Source organism: Hyla sarda, chromosome 2 (assembly GCF_029499605.1).
Source record: "Hyla sarda isolate aHylSar1 chromosome 2, aHylSar1.hap1, whole genome shotgun sequence".
Taxonomy (NCBI): domain Eukaryota; kingdom Metazoa; phylum Chordata; class Amphibia; order Anura; family Hylidae; genus Hyla; species Hyla sarda.
The window spans coordinates 19,055,010-19,081,376 of NC_079190.1; positions in this window are offsets into that span (position 1 = coordinate 19,055,010).

The following is a 26,367-nucleotide window of genomic DNA, read 5'->3' on the forward strand; positions in this document are numbered from 1 at the left end:
GTGCTTTGCGGTGAACGTGTAGCTGAAGTGCATGCACAGTTTCCTTCCCATTGTTAGGATGTCTTGCAGATGGGGGGATCACTTCAGGAACCGCTTGACAACCAGATTGAACATGTGTGCCATGCAGGGCGCATGTCTCAGGCTTCCTTGTCGCAGCGCAAACAAAATGTTCTTCCCGATGCCGGTCACCATGATTCCCAATTTTAGTTTTTATGGAGTAAGCCATGAATCAATTTCTTGATGAATTACTTTTAGCAGTTCCTCCCCTGTGTGACTCCATGTAAAGAACAGTGTGACACAGCCATGCCCTGCACACATGGTATGCTGGAGGGGCACTGAGACTTATCCGTGCAGTGGAGGCTGAGGACACTGTGGAGGAAGAGGAGGCAGAGTCACACACTGTTAAAGGACCAACAGCCTGAGAGCGTGGAGGCGGAAGCAGCGTGACCTATCCAAGTTGCTCTTGTGACTGTGCAGGAACCACATTCACTCAGTGGGCCGTAAATGACATGTATTGTCCCTTACCGTAGTTACAGCTCCACACGTCGGCACTGCCGTGCACTTTGGTACATACCGACAGACTTAATGACTGGCCTAACTTCTGTTCCACCAAATTGTGCAGAGCTGGTACTGCCCCATTCACAAAGAAATGACAGGTTGGGACTCTCCACCTAGGCTCGTCACAAGCCATCAGTTCTCTGAAAGGTGAAGAGGGATGGACTGCAGCACCAGCAACTTAGACAGGAGCACATTCAGCTTCTGCGCTGTTGGATGAGGCTGCGCATACTCTTGTCTCTTGGACATTGCTTGGCCTATGGATTGGTGGCGGAATGACTGACTGGAAGTACGAGGAGCAGGAGCTTTTGGAGCGACAGAAGATGGGTATGACAGACAGCTCCCTTCAGCTGAGGTGGTGGAGCCTTGACTGACTGAAACAGAGAGCCGTGTGCCACTGGATGATGCAGCAGGTTGGACAACACATCGGAGTCAAGGTTCTCCCAGGCCACTTTATGCTGACGCTACATATGTTGACGCAGGGCAGTGGTTCCAACATTGGGACCCTGGCCACACTTCACCTTCTGTCGACACATGTTGCATGTGGCCAGGTTGACACCCTCCGGATGCTTGATGAAAAACTGCCACACCACAGAGTAGCTGATTTTCTCAACAACAGTCCGCACTGATTGACTGCTACTGCCGCTGACTCCAGGAACCCCTATTCCACTACCTCCTGGGAAGGTAGCCTGCCTTGAAGCAGGTGGTCTACCCTGGGAACGTTTGGCTCCAGACTTTTCACTTCTGCCACCATGCCGACTGCCAACCATGCTATCGCCTCACTGACTCAGCTGCTGCCTCACAGGTAACCTGCAGCTCTCTTCTCCTGATGATGATGAAGCCCCTTCTGCACCCGGCTCAAAAGTGCGATCGGCTTCATCATCATCGAGTTGTGTCTGCATGCCACAGATGTCCTCCTCAGGCTCCTCAACAGTGTCTGCTTCAGGAGCCTGAACGCTCACAACACCACCCCCCACGCCACTCTCCACATCACTACTTGCCCACCTAGCGGAGGAAGCGGCAGATGTCTCCTCCACTTGTTGGCTGTGCAGTAGCTGCTGACTGTCCTCTAGATCGTCCTCACTAAATAGTGGATAAGATATATTAGGGCTGGATTACCTCTTTAACCCTTTGGGAAGGATTTAAACGGTAAGGCGAGGCTAGTGTGATTAAACACCATTGGTGGACCCCCAACGTGCGACTCTCTAGCTGCTGAGAAACTACAACTCCCAGCATGCCCTGACAGCCAAAGGCTGCAAAGGTGGGTGCTGAATGACATATTGTGGGGGTCCCCAATTGGATAGGGGATAAGATGTATAAGGGCCGGAGTACCCCTTTAAGAATAAGCCCCGCAAGTCCTGACAATAAACATGATTGATCCGGATGCTAGTAGACACCCGGCATAATCCAGCCGACAAGGGGAAAAAAAATTAAAAGGAAAAATGTTACATTTTCTCGACATAGATTTTAAATTAAAGATCTCTTTTTTTATCCCTGTGAAGTCGTCTTTACCGGTACTGTACAAAACAAATTAAAAATAATGAAGATCGAAATAACGGAGGAGACATGTAGCAAGCACCTGTCCAATTCCATAGCAATAACCTATTACACAGTAAGAACAGAGACAGGAGATTAATAAGCCAAGTAGGAGCCGAAAAAAAGTTATGAGCGAATATAAAACCCATCATTAAAACAGGTTTTATTTTCTTCAAGTCTTGGAGGAAAGTTAAAAACTGTTAAATTTCTACAAACTTAGTAGTATCACAGTATGCAGTATGCACAGTATTACAAACATAGTAGTATCACAGTATGCAGTTATCTTACCCTAGTGCAGGGGGCGTAACTATAATCTGATGGGCCCCAGCGCATATTTTGGACATGCCCCCCCCCCCCCCCCCCATATAATGACCCTATAGTAGTAAACTAAATACTATCACATAGTGAATAAATAATACCACCATATTAATACCAAATAATATACCGCATATACAGACCATGATTCGGCCCTATAGCAGTAGATTCAAGCAGTGACTCACAGGTGACGTCTTCTTGGAGTCGTCCTCCTTGCCTTTTCTTCTCCAAACCACCACAGCGACTTCATTCAGCCGTGGCTCATTTCTGTAGAACGTGCCAAAGAAACATCTAAAGCTAAAATCTTTTCCAACACGCATGCCACCTCTATATAATCTCCCCATCTATAGTCCCCCAAATGGTAATAATGCCCACCCTTGGTTGTCATGCAGGTCTGATAAGTAGGTCCCCCATTAGGTAAGTCCATATAAATCTGTGGCACACGTGTGCTGTGGATTTATATGGACTTTCTGTGAAGTTTTGGACCCCTGACCAAGGTCTGGTTCTGCGTGCACCCATTCACATTGAGCTCTGGGAGTGCTGTTTTTCTTTCGATTACTGTCCCCCATTAGGTAGATATGTCTCCCCATTAGGCAGGTGTAGTTTTCCAGTATGCAGGTAGCCCCATCCAGAGGCATGTTGTACCACCCAGTAGGTGGTAGTCCACCCCAGTAGGCAGATAATGCCCCCAACAGTAGGCATGTAGCCTCAAACAGCAAGCAGGGAGTCTCCCTCAGTAGACAGGTAGTCCCCTCAGTAGACCTTTAGTCCCCCAGTTGGCAGGTAGTCCCTCAATAGTAGGCAGGTAATCCCCCTCAGTAGGCAGGTAATCTCCCCCAGTAGGCAAGTAGTCCCCTCAAGAGGAAGGTAGCCCCCCCCCAGTTGGCAGGTAGCCCCTTAATAGCAAGTACAGTCGACAGTAGGCAAATGGTCCCTCCCAGAAGACAGATAGACCCAGTCAGTAGAAAAGTAGTTCTCCCCAGTAAGTCAGGTTACCCTCCTTAATAGGCAGGTAGTCCTACTTACCTTGCATCCTCTGCCATGCAGAACAGCCTCCAGCCAGGTCCTTCCTTCTCCGCTGTGGTGTAGGCAGAGATGATGTGACATCACCGCCTGGGCCAAGGTAGAGGTCACATTCCTATACCAGTGTAGGGTGCTGCCTATAGCTGTCTGCGGCCTACCCCGACAACTTGGTGGCACTCACTGGCCAAGGTATCTGGGGTAAAGTCATACCTTCAACTGTATCTATATACTCATTTTTCCTTAAAGGGGTACTCCGTTGCTTAAACATCTTATCCCCTATCCAAAGGATAGGGGATAAGATGCCTGATCGCGGGAGTCCTGCAGCTGGGGACCCCCGGGATCATGCACGCGGCACCCCGTTTGTAATCAGACCGGGAGCGTATTCGCTCCGGGACTGATTACCGGCGACCGCAGGGCCGGCGGCGTGTGACATCACGCCTCCGCCCCCGTGTGACGTCACGCTCCGCCCCTCAATGCAAGCCTACGGGAGGGGGCGTGATAGCTATCACGCCCCCTCCCGTAGGCTTGCATTGAGGGGCGGAGCGTGACATCACACAGGCGCGGAGGCGTGGCGTCACATGCCGCCCGCCCTGCGGTCAACCATAATCAGACCCGGAGCGAACATGCTCCGGGTCTGATTACAAACGGGGTGCCGCGTGCATGATCCCAGGGGTCCCCAGCTGGGGGACTCCCGCGATCAGGCATCTTATCCCCTATCCTTTGGATAGGGGATAAGATGTTTAAGCACCGGAGTACCCCTTTAAAAGCACACCTTGTGGCTGAGAATGGAACTGCAAGTAAATAGAATATCAATGGTTTATTGCAAAATAGTATTATTATTACGTGAAGTTATACTAGTGCACAAACAGATCAAATTCACAGTCTGCACCATATGGTTTCAGTATCTCACCCACAGATGCGTTATACCCATTTACTTTATTTGAGTGGCTTTCCAAACAGCCGAATACTCCTATGTCCTTGGCAACACAGTAATTGATTCATCATGGCACATAGCATGTAAAACCTGTCCATTGTGCACATATTGCTTTTGTACATGGCCAAACTCAGTAATATCTGGAAAAAAAAAAATTCACGCCAGACCTATTCATGCGCCACCTTGCAAATGACCCTATCAGCCGGTAATGGAGACTATGGCAAGATTTCTAGAATCTATTTTATACTTATTACTTTTTGATAGATTTTCATCGTTTGAAAGAAACTAAACAGAGGCAAAATAATCAGCGAATTATAGAGAATATTTCACTTCTATCTCTGTAGAGATTCAAATCATGACATTTAAGGAGAAAAATCACTGAAATACAAGTTAAAACTACTCCGCTGTTCTTTCTGTAGATTATGGAGGACGCTGTCTAATTATTCTTGCCGTAGATATCGGATGCATCTATGTAAGGGAAGATCTTTTTCTGAGAAGAACTGGTGTCAAAAAGTTTGTCTTACAGGAGTACTCCCGACTTTAGAAAAATAAAATATATATTCTGCAGGGGCAGGGTAAAAAACAAACAAAATAAAATACATACTTACCTTTCCTCAGTTCCCCGAAGCTCCTGTTTGCCTCCATCCGATCCTTCCTTCTTCTGTCTTCATTCTGTTTCGAGTGCTTGTTGCAGGACCTAACACCTCAGCTAATCCCCGAGTGTGATTGTACATACTGCTGAGGGAATGTGAAAAAATATTTTAAAAAGGACATACTTACCTATCCCTGGTCCCCTGCAGCTTCCGCTCTGCTCTGTCTGATCCCCTGATCATCTATCTTCTTCCTGTTTCCGAGATGAGGACTCGGTACAGAAGAAGCCGACTCAGCCAATCACTTTTCACAGTGGTGTCCAGTCTTGGCCTGTGATTGGCTCAGCCAAAAGCAGGAAAAAGACAGAAGATTGCGGGACCAGACAGAAATGAAGGGGAGCTGAGGGGCACAAGGCCTAGGTAAGTATTTTTTTTTTTTTTACCTTGTCCCTGTTCTGTCTTACCCTACATGGCTTTCTTGGCAAATATGATGAAGTAAAGCTGAATTCGGCATCTTGCGGTCAACCAGATATTTGATTGGAGTCAAACAGGCTAGAGAAGGTAAATGTAATGTCTGCCCTGGTCAGTTTGTGCATGCTGCACTCTGGCCAGCTTAGTGTTAATGTTCCTAGTCAATAAGGACCTATGAGGGTTATTTCTAGCCTTCTCAGGCCTTTAGCATGGCTGCTGATTTGAATTCACTCTGTATTTTGTCACTGTGGGGGACATTTAGCAATGTTGGTGTAGGCAGATGTTTTTTGTAGATCGTTTTGGTTAGTCTAAATTTGGTGCAAGGCCCATGATAAATTTTGTGCAAAGTTCTAAATCTCTACACATTTCTATTTGTACACCTGAGCTGCACCTCACAGGAAAAGTGGACACAGGGATTTTGTTCTATTGCTTTGAGGCCAGGATTTAATTGAGTTTTTTTTTTGTCCACCAGCAAAAACGTCAGAAAAACTGTCACAGCTTTTTCCTGCACTACTTGTGTTTTTGCTGGTGTGTGGAAACAGTCATTTTTGTACCCTGTTGCAATTTTTTCACTGCCTTCAAGGTACCGCTCCATGAGTCGGATGCAGGGGGTCCAGTCCACAGAGTGTGAAGAGGTAAGGAGTGATGTATAGCATATATGTATACAGGGTGCAAGGCATCACTACTTACCTCCACCGGCTGTATAGTCTACAGGGGTGCCTAGTGTACCCATGTATACTATACAGGAGCCCAGCAAGGAAAGAGTTAACCCATGCTGCTGCTGAGCAGTTCTGGGTAAAATCTTTGTGCGCTATCCTGTTTATACAGCTGTCTATAGATGACTGTATATACAGGATACAGTAGGCACACGTCAACAATTGAAGGCTCCCTGTTTAGGAACACACTGCAGTATGGGCACACTCCCCAGGGGAGGGCGCCAAAAATATACTAACCTTTTTTTCCCCCCCCCTTTTATTCTCATTTCAGATACGTGAATGCAGAGGACTTTGTCAGATTTGGTGGATTGTGACCATGACTAGCATTTTTAAAAATTTAAATAAAAGGGTTAACGAGGGTTGTGGGGGAGTGTTTTTAAATAATTTTTTTCAACGTGTCGTGTTTTTTAGAATGACATTTTTAGGCTTGGTAGTGGAAGCCATCTTCTAGACAGAATCCATTACTAAGCCGGGGCGTAGCGTTAGCCCCCAAAAAACTCTGATTGATGAATAGCTATTCTCCAATCAGAGCTCCCATCTCCCGGCAGCGGGGATTATGAATTGTGAGAGCTTTATACAGTATTGCGGATTGCAGCTGGTCTCAGTAAATGATCCCCTGCGATCTGCCCCTCAGCCCCTGGACTATAACTCCCATAATGGACTGAGTCTGTCCTTGATGGGAGTAGTAGTCCTAAAAGTCCCAAAAGAGTCCTGCAGCTGGGGGATGTGCAAGTGTCATCCCTCAGCGCTGCGGTACTACAACTACTCCCAAAATGGGACAGACTCTCTCCCATGATGGGAGTAGTTGTAGTTCAGCACCCCCGGCTGTCTCGGTAGGACACTTTTCTACGTGTCCTTTCAGGTGGTGTATGTTATCGTAAAAACACTTCACATTTTTTTTGCCAAAAAATAATAAATACAGCTTCACTGTAAAAAAAAGGGGTGTAAGGTGCACTAAACAGTAGACAACTTTGAAAGATTTTCTACCGCAAAATGCGTAAAAAAATTAGCAAAAACAAAATTGCGCAAAATTTGAAGGGACTTTTAGAACATTAAAGTGGTGTAAAGTCAATGATAAATTTCTCGCTGTGTGTGTGCATGCACTTGGTGTTGCCATGGCTTTCTGACCAGTGTTAGCTTTTAGCTCTATCCTGATATTCCTGTTAATATGTCTACCTGGACGGGTTTACTCTGTCCCGTTTGTGTCTTGTTCAGTATTCTCTGTTGGTTTGTGTGTGTTCATACCTGTTTCTGTGAGTCTTGTATCTTGACCCCTGTTCGGACCTGTTTATGCGTTTAATAATCTATTTAGTATCTGTATCCATGTTAAGATGTGTTTTGGATTTTGTGTTTCCTACAAGGTTAAATCCTATCTGACACAGTGGTGTGCTCTCTAACTTGGAGTCTATTTGGATTTGGGATTTTGTGTCTCTCTATATTATTGAAGTTTGGAGTTGTAGTGTTAGATCCTTTTTTTGAGCTTCGCTTTGTCCCTCACATAGGAGTCAGTTTGCTTTGTATCCAGTTTTGAATTGAATCCTGTTCTTGTTCCGTGTTCAGACTAGTTGGTCTTTAAAGGGGTACTCCACCCCTAGACATCTTATCCCCGTTCCAAGGGATAGGGGATAAGATGTCTGATTGCGGGGGTCCCGCTGCTGTGGACCCCCGCAATATAGCATGTGGCACCCACCTGTTTCTGCTCCGGAAGCGCTGGAGGGTCTGGGTCCCGACCACCGGAACGGAAGTCCATGACGTCATGACTCCGCCCCCGTGTGACGTCACGCCCTGTCCCCTCAATGCAAGTCTATGGGAGGGGGCGTGATGTCATAGACTTGCATTGAGGGGACGGGGCGTGACGTCACACGGGGGCAAAATCGTGATGTCACAGACTTCTGTTCCGGTGGTCAGGACCCAGACCCTCCAGCGCTTCCGGAGCAGAAAAAGGTGGGTGCCGCATGCTATATTGCGGGGGTCCACAGCAGCGGGACCCCCGCGATCAGACATCTTATCCCCTATGCTTTTTACCCATATTTACACCTCTTTAGCCTGGTGGGAATATCATCCTTTCGTTTGCTAATTTTACATTAAGTGTCTTGCAGTCTGTGTAGGAGATACAGACAGCACCACACACTGATCTCACAGCCGGGTGGTTGAGAGCTGTCAATTTCCGGTTCTATTTTTGCTAAAGTTTGATTTGAAGCAAAGTTTAGCAATTAAAAGTTTAGTTAAAAAAAAGTTAATCTGATACATTAAACAAGATAATTACACCGATATTATCTTGCCACTTTTAGTTATTTCAGTTTGTAAGTTTGTCACTTTTTTCATTTTTCTTTCCAATTTACAAATTTCAAGCTTTTCTATAAATTGTACAACTTAAAAAAAAAAGTTAAAAAGTAGAAAAAAAAAGATAATTTAGAAAGTCAAACAAGTTTGGAAATGCAAAGCCATAGCACTCTGCCCCTAGACATCTTATCCCCTATCCAAAGGATATGGGATAAGATGTCTGATCACGGGGGTTCCGCTGCTGACTCGGCTGCGGCATCTGGTGCAATGAGTGAACTTCGCTCTGAGCTGGATGACTGGCGATGGGGGACAGAGGCTCGTGATGTCATGGCCTCTCAATGCAAGTCTATGGGAGGGGACGTGACGACCGTCACGTCCCCTCCCATAGACTTGCATTGCGGGGATGCGGCAATGACGTCACGAGCCTACGGCGCTGCACCCGACACTCTAAAAGAATTCTGGGTGCAGCAAGGAGATCGCGGGGGATATGATGTCTAGGGGCAGAGTACCCCTTGAAGGTTTAGAATAACCTGGGTAACCTTTCAGTAGTCTACATCTATATCAGTTTTACTATACTATACTAAGTGCCAAAAAATTCATGCAAAATTTTTATTTTGGGGTAAAATTTGTCTTTACTTCTCAGAACAAAGTGGAGTTCCCCCAAGTTTACTTGAGGTAGAAAAAATAGTTGAGGTACAAATTTTAAAGGCTTTTCTACATCTGCCCATGACAGGTTGTATGTGCCTTTTTGTGAAGGTCTCCCAACCTGTCGAATGGACCACATTTACTGACAATGGTATCTGGTGTCAATTATATTGGAAAATATAAATGGTTAGAATAGAATTTAGTTTTTCCCATTTTACTTGGCTGTTGTCTGTTGTCTCTACTTATTTCACATTTTTTGATACATATATAAGAGGCAATTGTAACTTTAGAAATTTCCACCAAAATCTGGAAAAAAAACTGAATAAATAAAATGTGTGCCAATATTTTAAGGGTACGTTCACACGAGCGGATCCCCAGCGCGCATTACACTGCGGATCTGCTGCTGAAGGACAGCTGTATGCTGTCTTTACAGGTGCCTGCTCGGAGCGGCCATACCCCGCTACGAGCAGACACACTGTGATGTGCAATTTGCCTCGCGCATGCGCAGTATACTCGCACGACATGGCAGCTCTTGGTCAAGCTCGTGGAGCAGGGGGAACGGCCGCGATGTGTGTGAGTACACTGCGCATGCGCAGAAATTCACAATTGCGTATTGCGCCTCCAAGCAGGCACCTGTAAAGGCACCATACAGCGGTCCTTCAGCGGGTGGATCCGCTTGTGTGAACGCACCCTAAGAAAGCTTAGCAACAAGGCGTAGGTGTAGCTAGTAGAGTTGACTCATTGAGATGGCACTCATAGGGGGAGGTTTATCATAACCTGGGTAGAAGAAAAGTTGTTGAGTTGCCCATAGCAACCAATCAGATCGCTTCTTTCATTTTTGAAAAGGCCTCTGAAAAATGAAAGAAGCGATCTGATTGGTTGCTATGGGCAACTCAGCAACTATTCCTCTGGACAGATTTTGATAAATCTTCCCCATAGGAATGGCACTGTGACTGGTTTTCTGGTAAGGTAGAAATTAATTTCCACTTGGCAGGATATCATAAAGAGATAAGTACACAACAACCACAACTGTGCCCCTCCTATGGAAGGCTTTTTTTTTTCAAGCCTACAGATGCAGCAGTGTCACCATCATCTGCTCCTGAGCTAATCAGCCCAACAGGCCTACGTCTGGTACGTTTGACAGATGTTCTGGACCTACCTCCGCTCTTCATCGCTGACATCATCAAACTCCTCCTTATTGTCTCCTCCTCTCAGTATAAACTTCTGCTGTCTGATCATGGGATCCTTGCTCCCCCTCAGCACATCCACCATGATGCCTTTCAGTATCCCCACCCCCCTACCACTACCAGTCCAACTAGTGCTATGCTCGGCCACAGCATCCACCTCCACCACGTCTGCAGCACACTCCAAAGGCTGACTGTCCTCACACAACTCCTCTTCGTTTCTATTGCTAACCTTCTGCTCAGAACTAGGGAATGAAAGCAAAGACAAAGATGATGGCACAGACTGTCTAGTAAGGCCACTTGCATCACGCCATGTAGACAATGAGGAATCCACTGACACCTGGCTTAAAGGGGTACTCTGCCCCTAGACATGTTATCCCCTATCCAAAAGATGGGGAATAAGATGTCTGATTGCGAGGGGATCCGCCACTGGGGACCACCCCGATCTCGGCTGCGGCATCCCAGACATCCAGTGCACCACACAAACTTCACTCCATGCCGGATGACTGGCGATGCGGGGTGGAGGCTTGTGCCCCCTCAATGCAGATCTATGGGAGGGAGCGTGATGGCTGTCACGCCTCCTCCCATAGAAATGCATTAAGGGGACGTGGCCGTGACATCACGAGCAAAGTGCGACCGTGATGTCACGAACCTCCACCGCTCCGGCGCTGCACCCAATGCTCTAAACGAACGCCGGGTTCAGCAGGGAGATCCTACCCTTTGGATAGGGGATAATGTGGTGTCCTGGTACTGCATCTTATACTGTACCTATGTATGTGTGGGTCCCCATAGCCAGAGTCCCTAGGACGTAGGGATCCCTGTTGTGTAGCCTACCCCTTGTCGCCTCTATTCCAACTAATAGTTCAGTAATTTATGTAAGGTTGATGTAAATATAGTAATATAACTGTAAATAAATAGTTAATTACCTGTTCCATAGCGTTCCAGGAACTGCGGGTCACGTGACTAGGTAAACTCTAAGGTATTCTGCTTAAGGACCTTTGGAGGCCCTGTGACAACGGCAATCCCATTACTCTGTGTAATGGTGAATGACAGATGTTCGGACCAATCGGATTCACCCCGCCCCCTGCCCATATAAGGGAGCGGCGGCCATGTTTTCTCTCTCTTGTTCCTGGGCTGTCAAACGAGAAGGATCTGCGCAGCAACTATCGCAGTGAGTTAGGCCCGAGCCTTGCGGCAACAGCTGAGTAATTCAGAATGGAGAGTGTATCAATCCCCAGACACTCTGCAGCATCACCGGACCTAATATAACCCCTAAATCCGGACGGATCTGCAAATATCTATAAATATCTATAAATTCAGAAACTTTCTAAATAGCTCAAGGTCTGCAACAACTGTCAGTCACTGAGCGATATAAGGACTGTTTGCATGAGACTGTTACTGTGCCTCGGATGTATCGCAAGCACTTAAGTTAAGTTGTTCAAGTTCAATCTCCTTGTGGACCTTCAGTCATTTCATGCACCTATCGTTACTGGGAAGGGCAGCGATAGGCCGGAGCATTGCCTCAGCATACCAGCCCTCAGCCTGGCGTCACGAACTATAGGGTTAACATTAACCCCTCATATACTGGTACCATACCACCACTACCATACACCCCCCAAGGGCTACCACAAAGCCTTTTTGTAATCACGAACAGGATTCGGGTGTGTGCCTACTATTGCAACTAGTGAAAGTGTACTCCCCCCAGAAAAATAACTTTATTTATGTACTGTGACTTATACTCCGGAGTAAGGGGTTGCGCACACGGTGCTGTGTGGAGGAAGTGTGCATGTAAAGTAAGGGGGAGGTGAACAGTACAGCGGAGATACAAGTTAGCGCGGGACATCCCGGTGCACGTGATCAAGAGACCCCGCCCACCGAAGCTCTCGATGCCGTGGCGGCCATTTTGTCGGAGCCTAGTGCCAGAAACCAACAAAGACAGACAACTCAGCGCGGGAAAAGGCGCAGAGTGCGACCATGGGCTGGAAGCTGTGAGGAACCGGAACAGTACGGGACTCTGAGACATCAGGTTGCCGAATTAAAGTCCTGCATAGAGTCGCTTCAGCTGCCGATCAATGCACTCAAATTTCAATTAAAGGCTGTTGAGTTTCAGGTCACCACTCTCAAATTTGAAATCTACGCTCTCAAGTTCCAGATTAAAGAACAACTGTGTTGTTAAAGCGTGCGCTCCGGTCCCCGTCCCCGGACCAGAGCGCACCGGTAATTGGTGTGCTGATTCCTCACTTCTCCTGCCTTCCCTATAAAAGGCACCTGCCCCTTCCTGCTCTTGACGGATCTTTGTGCCCTAGTGCCTCTGAGAAAGCGTTCCTATAGTGTGTATTGCCTTGCCTGTTGCCGAACCCGTTGCTACCGCCTACTCACCTGTGAACCCTTGCCGCCTGCCCTGACCTCTGCTACGTCTGACTACGCTCCTGCCTGCTCCCTGTGTACCACACCATATCAGCTGCCTGAGAGGTTGAGTTGCTACTGGAGGATACGACCTGGTGGTTACCGCCGCAGCAAGACCATCCCGCCTTGTGGTGGGCTCTGGTGAAAACCAGTAACCACTTAGAACCGGTCCTCTGGTACAACCCGCGTCATCGCCTCTCAGGTCCAGAGGATCCACTACCAGTCCAGCAGGTACATGACATGCGTATTTCTTTGGGACCTAGGAACCCAAGATCTATTTAAAGGACCATCATTCCAAATACAGAGATGTCAGAACCTGCAGCCCCACAGGGCGATGCTCCAATGACCCCACCCCAAGCCAGAAGAATGCTTCCACCTTCACCAACGCTCTCGACCTCACAAGGACTTGTTCTGCCTGTGATGCCAGCAAGACCTCCAGCACAGGCGGAACAGGACCCAACCAGTCCGCCTTCAGTCTCTCCCTATGTGTTGGGAGCCCCAGTTGCTGCACCTGTCTTCTTAGGGAATCCTGTGCTACCCACCTTCAATGGTGACCCTTTGCCATTAAGAGACTTTAAAGAAAAATTCTACAGCCTCTTTGCATTTTATGCACTTCCCCCTCATCAACAGGTACAGCTGCTTCTGGGACAACTCCAGGGACCCGCCTTGGAAGAACTTCGCACCTGACCAGCAGCTGATAAGGCCACAGTGGGACAGATTTTTGAAGGACTTTCTCAAGTGTTTGAATCTCATTCTCCCTCCGAGGTATGCCTTCTACTCTATGAACGATGCCAGAAGCCAGGTGAGACCCTCCGAAAATATGCAGTGGCTTTGCAGAGCACATTAGAGGTGGTACAGAAGTTGGACGGCATCACGCCCGATCAGGGCAATCAAGTACTGATGGACCGTTTTATAGAAGGGGCGCTAAACAAATGGGACAAGGCCCAACTTAGGATGCTGGCCGTGCAAAATCCCGACATGGCTTTCCCAGCTTTTAAGAGACTCGCGGTTAAAGTAATAGAGTCGGGACCTCAGACAGAAGAGATTAGTGTCCCCGCTACTGAATCTCTAGGGCCCGCGCCCCAGCCGCCTGTCCCTTCTCAATCTGCCCCACCAACACCTTCTTCTAGTCCTTGGACAGCTGACTTACAAAACATTAAACAGGACATTGAACAGTTAGCCAGGGCCTTTAAAGAAATGGCGGTACAGCCAAATCCTTCTAGATCTGCAACACCCCACCTAAGAAGGCTGACCCTCGCCCTGTTGCTCCATCTAGTATCCCTCCTGTGAGACCACCTGGAAGTCAGAGACCCGTCTGTAGCTATTGTAACAAGAATGGACACTGGAAGAGCCAATGCTGGGCTTTAAACGGGCGTCCCCTGGGGTCGAGGACCACACCCCAGGAGTAGAGGTTGAAGGTCCAGAATCAACCAGCGACAAGAAGGGACTGTCTATGTATGTAGCTTCTTGTCCTTATGTACAGGTGATGATTGAAGGTGTCCGGTTACAAGCTCTGATAGATACGGGGTCTCAGGTATCCACTATTCCACAGGGGTTTTTCTATAAGTACTGGGGCCCAGAAAGGTTGTGTGACCCTCAGGAAGCGGAGTTCAGAGTAATTGCAGGGAACAGGAAACCAGTACCCAGGCATGGTTACTGGGAGCCCACGGTGCAGGTGGGAAAACATGTGTTAGGAAGACAGGGGGTGATTGTCACAAATGTTAGGGATGAGGGGGAAGCTGATTACATTTTAGGCATGAATATTATGAGGCACTATTTTGATTATATTGTCTGTGCACTGCATGCATCTCTCCCTCTTCTGTCACCCCCAGGCCGGCGAGCTGCACAACTCCACCTCAAAATCCTCCAAGCAGAACAGTTCGTAAATCATCAAGGAGAAATCTGTCGAGTAAGGATTTAAGATATCCAAGCCGTTAGTCTACAGCCACTGACAGAGCCAGTTATTTTGTACCGTGCCCGACCTGGGGTGAAAAATCAAGATTGCCAAGCACTCTTGGAACCCCTTCTACTGGAAGATTGTCCCTTGGTGCGAGCTGCTAGAAGCCTGGTAACCGTACCGAATGGGAAGGTCCCAGTGAGACTTATTAATCTCTCTCAAGTTGCGGTCCAACTACCCAAGTATACCCCAGTGGCTACTCTACACCATCTAGACGTCCAAGATGTAGTCTCGACGTCACAGGTGGTCCAACGAGGACCTGACCAGAATCCTGCGGAACCTTGGTGGAGCCAACTACAGATAGGTGACCAAGATACCCCCAAGGAACAGGTGGAAGGAGTCATTCAGGTGGCTAAGAAACATCAAGAAGCTTTCAGCAAATTCCTCACAGACTTTGGCAGGACCACCATGATCAAACATAGGATTCTCACCGGAGATAATCCACCCATTAAAGAGGCACATCGTCCTGTGGCTCCTGGGATGTATCAGACCATAAAGAAAATGCTTGTGGAGATGAAAGAGGCCGATGTCATCCAGGAAAGCCAGAGTCCGTGGGCTGCACCTTTGGTTCTGGTGAAGAAAAAAGATGGAACTATACGCTTTTGCGTGGATTACCGGAAATTGAACAACATAACTCATAAAGATGCCTATCCTCTCCCACGCATCGAAGAATCCTTGACTGTGTTGGGGTCTGCCGCCTACTTTTCCACACTGGATCTGACAAGCGGCTACTGGCAGGTCCCAATGGCAGAAGAGGACAGAGAGAAGACCGCATTTGTGACCCCCATGGGTCTCTTCAAGTTTAAAAGTATACCCTTTGGACTGTGCAGTGCACCAGCTACTTTCCAATGCGTAATGTAGTGATGCTTGGGGCACCTTAACTTCCAGAGTGTTTTGTTGTATTTAGGTGACATCATAGTCTATTCTCGAACATATCAGGAACACCTGGATCACCTGAAAGAAGTTTTCCAAGTCCTTATCTGACATGGACTCAAGGTTAAACCTTCCAAATGTCACTTGCTAAAGCCACAAGTGCACTATCTAGGACATGTCGTCAGTGCTCAAGGAGTCCAGCCTGATCCAGACAAAGTGAGTGCTGTGAAAGAGTGGCCTACACCCAGGATGGTGCGAGATGTCCGAAGTTTCCTGGGGTTTGCTGGATATTACCAGCGTTTCATCCCCCATTTTGCTCAAATTGCTGGACCCTTGACCGAATTACTGAGAGGGACTGCCCGGAATAATTATAATGGGAGGCTTCCCATCCAGTGGGCCGAAGAACAAGAAGATGCCTTTCGAGCCCTCAAGTATCTCCTCACGGAACCCCCCCATATTGGCGAATCTTGACTACAGCCTGCCGTTCCGTTTATACACAGACGCTAGCTTTGAAGGTCTGGGGGCAGTCTTATCTCAAGTGCAAGATGTCAAGGAGAGGATGATTGCCTATGTCAGCCGGCATCTTCGAGGTGCTGAGAAGAATGATGCTAACTATAGCTCCTTCAAGCTGAATCTCCTGGCCCTGATTTGGGCTATTACTGAGAAGTTTAAAGACTATCTGGCTGCTACTCCCTTCACAGTCTACACTGATAACAACCCCTTGGCCCATTTGAACACTGCTAAGTTGTGAGCTATTGAACAGCGTTGGGCCTCTCGGTTGGCCAACTATGATTTCAACATTAAGTACCGCAGCGGAAAAACCAATGTTAATGCGGATGTACTTTCTCGCATGGCCCCTACTGAAGATGTGTGGGAAGATGTGGAAATGCCTCCCTTCTACCGAAGGTTCGTGAGCCAGAATGCTCTAACTGCCCAGGCAGGTGACGGACCTGAATCTCCCAAAGTCTCTGAAGTATCTGTCCACCTGGAAGACACTTCAGGATGAAAGCAGAGTTATCGGGGACCTCCTCGACTATTGCCTCCACAAGAAAGTGCCTACTCGGGTGTGCAAGGCCCACGGAGACTTTGAATTGAAGCGGCTGTGGCGGCAGAGAAATCGCCTGTTCCTGCACAAGGGGTTGGTCTACCGAAATTCCCTGGACCCAGTCTCAGGAGACCGCATACACCAGATTGTGGTTCCCAGGAGGGATGCAGCCATGGTTCTGAATGCCTATCATGATCAGTCCGGACACTTCGGGGTCCATAAGACAGAGATCACCGTCAGAAGGAGATTTTACAAGATTGGGATGTGGGGAGTCATCGAGAAATGGTGTGCCGAGTGCTCCGTGTGCAACGTGATAAAGCACCCCCGGAGGGACGCAAGAGCCCCTTTGCATCCCATCTGTACAGAAAGACCGAATCAAATTGTTGACTTGGACCATGTGAAGCTGGCCCCCACTCGATCTGGCTATTGTCATGCTCTAACAATGGTGGATCATTATTCCAAGTGGGTGGTCGTGGTCCCCGTCAAGGATCTTACTGCCAAGACTGCTGATCAACTCTTCTATGGACATTGGATCCAACCTCTGGGGTGTCCCGAATCGGTCCTCACGGATCGGGGAACCGCCTTTGAAGCCCAGTTGTTCCAGGAACTTTGCCGGTTGCATGATTGCAAGAAGCTCCGGACAAAGGCCTACCATCACCAAGGGAATGGGCTCTGCGAGAGGATAAATCAAGTGTTCATCCAGATGCTCAGAGCAGCCTCTGCCTTGAAGCACGAAGATTGGCCTCAGCTGTTGCCTGAACTCCTGGAAATTTACAACAACACTGTTCACTGCTCTACGGGGTACACGCCCTTTTTCTTGACGATAGGCCAACACGGCCAATTGCCAAAGGATCAAACCTTCGGGCTACAGTCACCTTTCAACAATTCTCCTCAGGCTTCCCAAGGTTTGGTGTCAGAGCATCGACGAAGAATTGAGGAAGCCAAGGACATCGTTGAGAAGAAAATGGGTGAAGTTCATGAACGCCAGCAGAAAGATTATAATCGACATGCTTCGGCTGAGCCCTTGCAGCTTGGAGATAAAGTGTGGCTCAGAAAATTTCCTAGAACCCATAAATTGGACTCCCTGAGGGAAATGGAGCCATACACTATTACTGCGGTTCCTTATCCTGAAACGGACGTGTACGAGATACAAAAAGACGGGTTCGAGCCACAGGTGGTCCACCGGTATAGGATAAAAGTGTGCCTGAAAGAAGATATGCTTGGCCCATCTCCTCCTACTCCTCCACCTCCACCTAGGCCAATGAGAGAATATGTGCCAGGAGAGGGAATTCATCCCACTATGGACGTTCTTTTGTTCCCATCTCAGCAGCCCACCATATATTGGGGCATACCGTTCCCAGCTCCATCCAGTCAGCCGACACTGGTGGCACCACCCAGTCAGTTGCCAGTAGCTGTTGCCCCCTGTCAACCACCATTGGTTGCTACACCTAACATCAGTCCTGCTCCAGTGACTGCTCCAGATATTGAGGCCACTACTCCATCTGTCTTAAGATGTTGCTTCCGTTTCCAGCCCTCCAGCTGGTCCCTCGGGGACTGAAGTTCTTGAAGAATCCTCAAGTGAAGGAACTCCTGATGACTCGGAGGTGGTGTTGCGGCGGTCTTAAAGGAATACACAGGGCAAACTACCCATAAGGTACCAGGACTCACATTTAGTACCTGCACACACAGTACCATTGATAACCCACTTCAATGCTCTGCCAATCATTTTTCAGTACCCTAGATTACTCACTTAAATGTACTACTTCAAATTTTTCTAGTATACATCAAAATAAATATCTCACTTAAAAAAACACTTAGCAATTGTAGCATATTGATACCCAATTCCTGCCACTGTTAGGTACACTTCTTCTCTTCTTCATTCATTGCGTGTGTGAGATTCTCTGCCTGGCCAGTAGGTGCTCTTGCAAATACAAAAAGAAACACGTAATTCTAAGAATAACCTAGTAGGTTGTTTTGAAAGTGCTCTAGGGATAAGTAGCGTGTAGCCGATAGACCCTAGCAGCCATCCTTACTGTGACCTAGCTTCCGGCTAGCCAGTATACCTTTCGTGTACTAACAGGTAACTTATTATTGGCAAATAGAATGTGTGAGATAATACAAATGCCTAGTCAGCTTGAAGCTAACTGTATAGAAAGCTGTACTAATGTCTAGTTAGCCTTATGTATAGAAGTATGTGCTAATGTTCAGTTTAGCCTCATAAAAATGTATAGAGAGCTAATAAAGTGTCTTAGGAGCTAGCAACTACATGTCAGATAGCTGCCTAATTGTCTAGTAAGCTTCAAAATGTATAATAAGTTTGATAAAGTTGTCTAGGAATCTAGAAACTAAAGGATAGATAGCTTCTTTAAATGTCTAGATAGCATTGAATGTCTAGATAGCATTAAAATGTCTAGATGGATTTCTAATTGCCTAATCCGGATACTAGGAAAGGTATCAAAATAATGTAAATGTGTTTAGTCTACTTAGGATGTATAGCAAAAGTACAGATCATCCTGTTCTATAGCATCCTGTTCTAGTCCTAGTCCCTCTGTCTCAGGGGACAGACGTCGAGGTCGACTTATCTTAAGTAAGGGGGTTTGTGGTGTCCCGGTACCGCATCTTATACGGTACCTATGTATGTGTGGGTCCCCATAGCCAGAGTCCCTAGGACGTAGGGATCCCTGTTGTGTAGCCTACACCTTGTCGCCTCTATTCCAACTATTAGTTCAGTAATTTATGTAAGGTTGATGTAAATATAGTAATATAACTGTAAATAAATAGTTAATTACCTGTTCCATAGCGTTGCAGGACCTACGGGTCACGTGACTAGGTAAACTCTATGGTATTCTGCTTAAGGACCTTTGGACGTATGCAATCCCATTACTCTGTGTAATGGTGAATGACAGATGTTCAGACCAATCGGATTCACCCCGCCCCCTGCCCATATAAGGGAGCAGTGGCCATGTTTTCTCTCTCTTGTTCCTGGGCTGTCAAACGAGAAGGATCTGCGCAGCAACTATCGTAGTGAGTTAGGCCCGAGCCTTGCGGCAACGGCTGAATAATTCAGAATAGAGAGTGGATCAATCCCCAGACGCTCTGCAGCATCACCGGACCTAATATAACCCCTAAATCCGGACAGATCTACAAATATCTAACCTAAATTCAGAGACTTTCTAAATAGCTCAAAGTCCGCAACAACTGTCAGTCACTGAGCGATATAAGGACTGTTCGCATGAGACTGTTACTGTGCCTTGGATGTATCGCAAGCACTTAAATAAAGTTGTTCAAGTTCAATCTCCTTGTGGACCTTTAGTGATTTCATGCACCTATCGTTACTGGGAAGGGCGGCGATAGGCCGGAGCATTACCTCAGCATACCAGCCCTCAGCCTGTCGTCACAAACTATAGTGTTAACATTAACCCCTCATATACCGGTACCATACCACCACTACCATACACCCCCCAAGGGCTACCACAATAAGATGTCTAGGGGCATCATACCCTTAGACTCTTTCTTCTCCTGAGATGACCAAGAATGAGCCATCCAGTCTACAATGGCTGTCTTGCCCTCTGAAGCAACATAACCCCTTGAAGACATGGACAATTTCTCCTTGCTGATACTGCTGCTACTACTACCACCGGCGCCACGCTGCTATTGCTACCTGTACTGGGCCCGGGCAAATCGGTGGTACCAGAGCTGCTATTGCCACCAACATGCTTACTAGCAGTGGACATTGCAGGGTTGCTCTTTCCTCTACCCTGTTCTTGTCCAACCATTCCTTTACTAGAATGAGAAACTGAAAGCCACTGTTCTCTCTCAACCCGTTTAATGCATATTTATGTTACACCCAGTTAGAAATACTATGTCTGATTAAACCCAGAAAATACAGGTAACTTTATTTGTATTGTATTGCAATAGCGTTCTAAGGGCTCATTCTGCAGTCAGACTACTTGGATATGTAGTGCAGCAACTGGACACAGAAATACAGGTGACTTGTCCCTTTCTGAGGTCAGTTCATGGTACAATGCTTTGCTTAAATTGCTCTCTATTTTATTTGTGAAGGCTTTCTTGGATCAGTAGTTCCACAGTGAGTTCTTATGTGCGCTGCTCTCTCCCCAGCTTGAGGCCGCAATGCAGGTGTAACACTCACGATAGTAGTAGTAGCGCTGCTAGATGTGGATCCTCCAACCTTTGTGGCAGATGAGGCTTGCTGCGGCAGGCGACACCCAGGTCGCTACCCCCGAGACGACTCGACCACACAGGTAACTGGGAAAGACGACGTACAGAAGGATGAGACACAGGCTTAGTCAGACTTAGCAGACGGTCTGGGCAGGTGGCAAAAGTGCGTAGTCAAATAACGTAGCTGAAGGGTCAAAATACAAGGGAAAGGCAAACAGAAAATAGGAATGCTCAGGCTAGGGGCACTGAAGATCCAGCAGGGAAGTGTGGGAGGAGGAACTTATAACTGAGGCACAGGTGGTTACTTAATTATTTGGCGTACTAGCACTTTAAATTCCTGAGCTCCGGCGTGTGCGCGCCCTAGAGGACGGGGACACGCGCGCCGGAGAAGAGAAGCAGAGGAGGAGGCAGAAGGAGCATGTGGTGAGTGATGGGCTGTGATGGGCTGCAGCAGGAGACGGGCCATAGCGGAGGCAGGCTAGAAGCGGGGAGGTGAGCAGTCACTGTCGGAGCGCCAGACCGGAACACTCACCGTAACACAGTGTTTTATCAGTCTCTTAAACCCACCCCTTTGCTGTCTCCTGATTGGCCTGGAATCTATTTTTAACGTAATGCAAGCAATAATTGGCTAACCTGGGGTCATGTGATCTTGCTGCTAGCTGCAAGGTATGCTGGGCTACCCTGACAACATCTCCGTGTTACTTTCTCATCCTATTATGCATTCAGGTGCCAAAACGTCGCGTGTTCGTCATCCCTTCTGCTACAATATCGCTTTTGCCAGGCTAGCCCAAAGTTCGTTGTGATGCTTTTACCCATTCTAAAGGAGACCGGGTTCACCAGGCTTGGCTCACTCGTCTCTAGTAGATAGGATTTTTTTCATCCATTTACAACCCTGTCTGCAGATTAATTTCCAACCTCCACAGTTTCTAGTGTGTCCTAAAAACACATGTATTTAGGGCTTGACTTCTCCTGTGTGAATTGCTGGATTTTTCGGTACTCTGTAATGTCAGAATTAGTTTGTACTTGCCCCCTCTGCAATATGAAGTGCTGCAGAATAAATATGCTCTACATAAATAAACTCTGGTAACTTTTATCGTTTCCACTTCAGTTTTTCAAGCTGACATATGACCAAAAAGAAAAAGAAATTCAATTATACACCCACAGACTTCAGTTCTTTCATTGGAATGATAGAGTTTTCAATAAAAAAAACATGTACTTACCACATATCCACATATCACCTGCAACACAGGACCGATCAAAATATGAGCATTTCCAGCTCTGTATCACAAATATATAAATGACTCCACAAACAATGTTGGGCCTAAAAATAACATGATGATAATAGTTGGAGGTTTACTTTAAAGAGGTACTCCGGCGCTGAGACATCTTATCCCCTATCCAAAGGATAGGGGATAAGATGCCTGATCGCGGGGTTCCCGCCACTGGGGACCCCCGTGATCTGGCACGCAGCACCCCGTTAGAATCAGTCCCCGGAGCATGTTCGCTCAGGGCCTGATTACTGGCGATCGCAGGGCCAGAGCATTGTGAAGTCACGGCCCCGCCCCCGTGTGACGTCACTCTCCGCTCCCTCAATGCAAGCCTATGGGCGTGACAGCTGGCATGCCCCCTCCCATAGGCTTGCATTGAGGGACGGAGCGTGACATCACATGGGGGCGGGGCCGTGATGTCACAATGCTCCAGCCCCCGTGATCGCCAGTAATCAGACCCGGAGCGAACATGTTCCGGGGACTGATTATAACGGGGTGCTGCATGCAAGATCACAGGGGTCCCCAGCGGCGGAACTTCCGCGATCAGACATCTTATCCCCTGTCCTTTGGAGTACCCCTTTAATGTAAGCCTGAGGATTTAGAAAATGGAGATACATCTAAAATTGAGACACACGCGCCACCGTTCTGAACTTGGAATCCAGGACTGGACAACTAACAAGCGGTACAGGGGAGCCAGGGTATGCTGTGAGAGAGGAAAGATTTGGGAGCAGTCTGTATGAGAGGAGGGCGCATATGGGAGAGTTTTTGTGCATAAGGGGGTATGAGGAGCAGTATGTATGTGTGAGGGAAGCTGTGGAAGCAGTCTGTGAGAGTAGGGGAACAGACAGACTGCTGGAACAGTTTTTTTGAGAATAAGGGGATATGAGGAAATCTTTTGGAGCAGTCTTTGAGAGCAGGGGGCAGGGGAACAGTCTTTGTGAAGCAGTGGGTATGGGGAGCAGTCTTTATGTGAGAGAAAAACTTTGGGAGTAGTCTGTCTAAGAGTAGGGAAACAGACTGCTGGAACAGTCTTTGTGGATAAGTGGATATGGAGAGCAGTTTGTTTGAGAGTAGGGGACACGGTGAACAGCAGTGATGAGCAGCAGTGGCCATATTCATATTTGCGATATTTCGCGAATATATTGACGATTATTCGTCCTATGTTCACGAAATTCGCATATTCATTATGTTCATTCACTTTTTTTTCCATGGGAAAATTTGCATAAAAATTTGCATGTGAAAAAAACTAAACAAAAAAACAGACCCACGTGTTAAACCCATGTGATAGACCCCTATTCGTATGGAAAATTTGCATTAAACAAATTTGCATAAAAATTTGCATGTGAACAAAAAAAAAAAAAAAAGAATATTCGTCATTATGAATATATAGCACTATGTTCTAAATAGTCGCGGTAAAAATTAGCATTACGAATATTCGTGCTCAACACTAGTGAACGGTCTTTGTGAATAAGTGGGTATGAAGAACAGTTTGTATAACAGAGGAAAGTTTTGGGAGCAGTCTGTGTGAGAGGAGGGGGCATGAGGAACAGTCTCAGCGAATGAGGTGGTATGGGGAACAGTCTGGGTGAGTGTTGGTATGAGAGGCCCTTACTGGGTTCCCAGATGTTTAATAATACTTAAAGGGGTACTCTGGCGCTTAGACAAAGGATAGGGGATAAGATCCCTGATCGCGGCGATTTTGCACGCCGCACCCCCCCGTTAAAATCAGTCCCCGGAGCGTGTTCGCTCCAGGTCTGATTGCTGTCGATCACGGGGCCGGAGCGTTGTGACGTGAAGGCTCCGCCCCGTGTGATGTCACACTCCGCCCCCTCAATGCAAGCCTATGGGAGGGGGCGTGGCATCTGTGATCCGGCCCCGTGATCGACAGTAATCAGACCCGGAGTGAACATGCTCCGGGGACTGATTTTACTGGGTGTGGCGTGCAAGATCACGGGGGGTCCCCGCGATCAGGCATCTTATCCCCTATCCTTTGGATTGGGGATAAGATGTCTAAGCGCCGGAGTACCCCTTTAATAATACTATTGTACATTATATATTTGCCATAAAATGCCTTGATCTCTGGCACCCAATTTTACCCTTAAAAATCTAACTCTGGTCTCTTACCTGAATAACACTGGGAAATACAAGATATGGGATAAACCATATCTGGTCCATCAGTAAAATGTGCAGAACATGAGGACTGTGTCAGCTTATATACAGAAATAAAAAGCTGATAGGAAAAGTAATCAGTTTGTAATTTTTATCAAAAAGTCTCCGGGGATGGTGGGATACTACAGGACGTCTCTGCCTTGGGACAAAATATGGCAATTTATTTATTGTTTATTTACTTTTGTAGACTCAATTCAAGTTTTTGTTACATGATATGTCCACAGTGTTACTTTGTAATTATAAATACAGTGACCCCCCCCCCCCCCGACCTACGATGGCCCCGACATACGATAATTTCAATATGCGATGGCCTCTCAGAGGCAGCATCAACATACGATGCTTTTGTATGTCGGGGCCATCGCATAAACGGCTATCCGGCAGCGCAGACTGCTTCAGCTCCCACCGGATAGCCGTTTACGGTACCCCGTGTGGTCCGCTGACGATCACTTACCTGTCCTCGGGGCTCCGGCTCGTCCTCTTTGGGATCCTCTGCATCGTCGGCACTCTCTATCATCGTCATCACGTCGCTGTGCACGCCGTCCCGTCATCCAATAGGAGCGGCGTGCGTAGCGTAGTGATGGCGGAGACGGAGAGCGAGGATGCCGGGGAAGCAGAGGCCTTGCTGGAGCATCAGGGACACCTCGGGGATGCGGCGACAGCGATGGATGGTGACATCCAGGGCAGCGGTGACGAGCGGTGACGGTCCGGAGCGGCGGGGACAGGTGAGTACAACTTCCTCTAACAGTGGTTTTCAACCTGCGGACCTCCAGATGTTGCAAAACTACAACTCCCAGCATGCCCGGACAGCCGTTGGCTGTCCGGGCATGCTGGGTGTTGTAGTTTTGCAACATCTGGAGGTCCGCAGGTTGAAGACCACTGTCCTATACTTTACATTGCACGGATCCCTCAACATGCGATGGTTTCAACAAACGATGGTCCGTTTGGAACGGATTACCGTCGTATGTTGAGGGACCACTGTAGTGTGGCAGGTTTATTATCATTGTGCCGAAGTTAGACGACATAAAATTAGATAGCTGTGCATCATGGCGGTTGGCATCATGCGATTGGATTACCTCAGCCAATCAGTGCACGGCTTTGCGGTCAAACTCGTGTGCTGATTGGCTGCCGCAAGTGGCTAACAGCCCGCGTGTGTTCACCTTTATTCCACCTCTTACCTGACTTTACTGTACACAAATGTTTTGTGTTTAAATAAAGGCGCATACTGTAGTGAGCCACGGGGGGTGAGGTGTAAGGGGCAGATGGTATTAACCCCTTCGTGTTCGTGACGCCAGGGCGTGATTTAACCTTAATCACCTGAAGGTAGCACCGCTAGTCCTAGGTTAGGCAGGGTCAAATAATAGTCCAAGGCCAGGTTAAGGTTAATGGTAGCTTTTACTGAGGTAGACAGATGGTACGGTTTGGCCAGGATCCCAGAGAGGTGACCAGTAACACGGGGGACCTTGCAGCCTGCTGGGACTTGCAGTGACTTGAGAGGCTATAGGTGCAGGCCATGCTGACTACAACTGACTTGACTTGACTAATGATGATGACAGATGATAAAGATGATTTGACTTACTGACTTGTGGCTGTAATTTAGGCTTGAGGCCTCCAGATGTGCTGGACACTGACCCTGAGACGTCTGGACTGGACTTGACCTCAGCAGGAAAGAATCATAAGAGAGAGATTGCAGCTCCTCCTTATCTTATAAAGGGGGCTGTGCAAGGAGCCCATAGGCTACCTGCAGGTCACCTGTTCACCTGGTGCTCTCTGGCTTACAAACATTATCACGTGACTAACAATCATGTGACCAACATCAAAGGTCCTTTGCACTTAATATACAACCTATTCTAATTATGGGGTGACACTGCAGGTGAGCCCTGTGGACGTACAGGGACTCAACCTGACAGGACTGTAGGAGCATATCCCGTGCTGGGACACCGCAATACCATATTATAATCTGGCCCATTTTGCATCTCCTCTTTGCCGCACCACTCTTCTAGACACTTTTCAAAACTTAAAGGGGTACTCCGCATGTAGACATCTTATCCCCTATCCAAAGGATAGGGGATAAGATGTCTGATCGTGGGGGTCCCACCCAGGGCACCCCAGTGATCTTGGCTGCGGCACCCCAGCCAGGGAGGGGGCATGCCGGATGACTGGTGTTGCGGGGCGGAGGCCCGTGAAGTCACAGGCACGCCCCAGTTGTGACATCACGGCC